The following is a 2,500-nucleotide window of genomic DNA, read 5'->3' on the forward strand; positions in this document are numbered from 1 at the left end:
GTCAGGCAAGAGCAGAAACCATAAAAAGCTTACAGCACCTGGTATTCCCAGGCGGTCTCCCATCTAAGTACTAACCAGGCCCGCCCCTGCTTAGCTTCCGAGATCAGACGAGATCGGGCGTTTTCAGGGTAGTATGGCCGTAAGCTGCCAGGTCAACTGAAAAGATCCTATTTGAAGGCGACGCAGGCCAAACTAGACTCCAGCAAAAAGTGTCAAACAGCGCCCTCTGCTGTCAGGCAAGAGCAGAAACCATAAAAAGCTTGCAGCACCTGGTATTCCCAGGCGGTCTTCCATCCAAGTACTAACCAGGCCCGCCCCTTCTTAACTTCCGAGATCGGGCGTTTTCAGGGTAGTATGGCCGTAAGCTGCCAGGTCAACTGAAAAGATCCTATTTGAAGGTGACGCAGGCCAAACTAGACTCCAGCAAAAAGTGTCAAACAGCGCCCTCTGCTGTCAGGCAAGAGCAGAAACCATAAAAAGCTTACAGCACCTGGTATTCCCAGGCGGTCTCCCATCCAAGTACTAACCAGGCCCGCCCCTGCTTAGCTTCCGAGATCAGACGAGATCGGGCGTTTTCAGGGTAGTATGGCCGTAAGCTGCCAGGTGAACTGAAAAGATCCTATTTGAAGGCGACGCAGGCCAAACTAGACTCCAGCAAAAAGTGTCAAACAGCGCCCTCTGCTGTCATGCAAGAGCAGAAACCATAAAAAAGCTTACAGCACCTGGTATTACCAGGCGGTCTCCCATCCAAGTACTAACCAGGCCCGCCCCTGCTTCGCTTCCGAGATCGGACGAGATCAGGCGTTTTCAGGGTAGTATGGCCGTAAGCTGCCAGTTCAACTGAAAAGATCCTGTTTGAAGGCGACGCAGGCCAAACTAGACTCCAGCAAAAAGTGTCAAACAGCGCCCTCTGCTGTCAGGCAAGAGCAGAAACCATAAAAAGCTTACAGCACCTGGTATTCCCAGGCGGTCTTCCATCCAAGTACTAACCAGGCCCGCCCCTTCTTAACTTCCGAGATCGGGCGTTTTCAGGGTAGTATGGCCGTAAGCTGCCAGGTCAACTGAAAAGATCCTATTTGAAGGCGACGCAGGCCAAACTAGACTCCAGCAAAAAGTGTCAAACAGCGCCCTCTGCTGTCAGGCAAGAGCAGAAACCATAAAAAGCTTACAGCACCTGGTATTCCCAGGCGGTCTCCCATCCAAGTACTAACCAGGCCCGCTCCTGCTTCGCTTCCGAGATCGGACGAGATCAGGCGTTTTCAGGGTAGTATGGCCGTAAGCTGCCAGTTCAACTGAAAAGATCCTGTTTGAAGGCGACGCAGGCCAAACTAGACTCCAGCAAAAAGTGTCAAACAGCGCCCTCTGCTGTCAGGCAAGAGCAGAAACCATAAAAAGCTTACAGCACCTGGTATTCCCAGGCGGTCTTCCATCCAAGTACTAACCAGGCCCGCCCCTTCTTAACTTCCGAGATCGGGCGTTTTCAGGGTAGTATGGCCGTAAGCTGCCAGGTCAACTGAAAAGATCCTATTTGAAGGCGACGCAGGCCAAACTAGACTCCAGCAAAAAGTGTCAAACAGCGCCCTCTGCTGTCAGGCAAGAGCAGAAACCATAAAAAGCTTACAGCACCTGGTATTCCCAGGCGGTCTCCCATCCAAGTACTAACCAGGCCCGCCCCTGCTTCGCTTCCGAGATCGGACGAGATCAGGCGTTTTCAGGGTAGTATGGCCGTAAGCTGCCAGGTCAACTGAAAAGATCCTGTTTGAAGGCGACGCAGGCCAAACTAGACTCCAGCAAAAAGTGTCAAACAGCGCCCTCTGCTGTCAGGCAAGAGCAGAAACCATGAAAAGCTTACAGCACCTGGTATTCCCAGGCGGTCTTCCATCCAAGTACTAACCAGGCCCGCCCCTTAACTTCCGAGATCGGGCGTTTTCAGGGTAGTATGGCCGTAAGCTGCCAGGTCAACTGAAAAGATCCTATTTGAAGGCGACGCAGGCCAAACTAGACTCCAGCAAAAAGTGTCAAACAGCGCCCTCTGCTGTCAGGCAAGAGCAGAAACCATAAAATGCTTACAGCACCTGGTATTCCCAGGCGGTCTCCCATCCAAGTACTAACCAGGCCCGCCCCTGCTTAGCTTCCGAGATCAGACGAGATCGGGCGTTTTCAGGGTAGTATGGCCGTAAGCTGCCAGGTCAACTGAAAAGATCCTATTTGAAGGCGACGCAGGCCAAACTAGACTCCAGCAAAAAGTGTCAAACAGCGCCCTCTGCTGTCAGGCAAGAGCAGAAACCATAAAAAGCTTACAGCACCTGGTATTCCCAGGCGGTCTCCCATCCAAGTACTAACCTGGCCCGCCCCTGCTTCGCTTCCGAGATCGGACGAGATCAGGCGTTTTCAGGGTAGTATGGCCGTAAGCTGCCAGGTCAACTGAAAAGATCCTGTTTGAAGGCGACGCAGGCCAAACTAGACTCCAGCAAAAAGTGTCAAACAGCGCCCTCTGCTG

The 2,500-nt window shown here is 52.5% G+C and overlaps 1 protein-coding gene, 7 non-coding genes and 4 pseudogenes across 8 annotated transcripts in view; 1 reads left to right on the top strand and 11 right to left on the bottom strand.

The window, feature by feature from the left end:
* The window catches only part of LOC144895238 (uncharacterized), a 110,276-nt gene that overhangs the window by 80,464 nt on the left and 27,312 nt on the right, over positions 1-2,500 (top strand). The gene's annotated exons all lie outside the window — the stretch shown is intronic.
* On the bottom strand, positions 27-145 carry LOC144895959 (5S ribosomal RNA). Its single transcript, XR_013626396.1, has one exon. It is a non-coding gene; the product is annotated as a 5S ribosomal RNA (ribosomal RNA).
* On the bottom strand, positions 258-366 carry LOC144896436 (5S ribosomal RNA; annotated as a pseudogene).
* LOC144895430 (5S ribosomal RNA) lies at positions 479-597 on the bottom strand. Its single transcript, XR_013625931.1, has one exon. It is a non-coding gene; the product is annotated as a 5S ribosomal RNA (ribosomal RNA).
* On the bottom strand, positions 711-829 carry LOC144895502 (5S ribosomal RNA). Its single transcript, XR_013626005.1, has one exon. It is a non-coding gene; the product is annotated as a 5S ribosomal RNA (ribosomal RNA).
* Positions 942-1,050, bottom strand: LOC144896175 (5S ribosomal RNA; annotated as a pseudogene).
* Positions 1,163-1,281, bottom strand: LOC144895387 (5S ribosomal RNA). Its single transcript, XR_013625886.1, has one exon. It is a non-coding gene; the product is annotated as a 5S ribosomal RNA (ribosomal RNA).
* Positions 1,394-1,502, bottom strand: LOC144896177 (5S ribosomal RNA; annotated as a pseudogene).
* LOC144897124 (5S ribosomal RNA) lies at positions 1,615-1,733 on the bottom strand. The gene has a single exon (XR_013626694.1). It is a non-coding gene; the product is annotated as a 5S ribosomal RNA (ribosomal RNA).
* LOC144896739 (5S ribosomal RNA) lies at positions 1,846-1,951 on the bottom strand (annotated as a pseudogene).
* LOC144895746 (5S ribosomal RNA) lies at positions 2,064-2,182 on the bottom strand. The gene has a single exon (XR_013626254.1). It is a non-coding gene; the product is annotated as a 5S ribosomal RNA (ribosomal RNA).
* LOC144897046 (5S ribosomal RNA) lies at positions 2,295-2,413 on the bottom strand. Its single transcript, XR_013626616.1, has one exon. It is a non-coding gene; the product is annotated as a 5S ribosomal RNA (ribosomal RNA).

This window comes from Doryrhamphus excisus, unplaced genomic scaffold (genome assembly GCF_037039965.1).
Source record: "Doryrhamphus excisus strain RoL-2023G ecotype Guam unplaced genomic scaffold, RoL_Dexc_Guam_v1.1 HiC_scaffold_24, whole genome shotgun sequence".
In the NCBI taxonomy this organism is placed as follows: Eukaryota; Metazoa; Chordata; class Actinopteri; order Syngnathiformes; family Syngnathidae; genus Doryrhamphus; species Doryrhamphus excisus.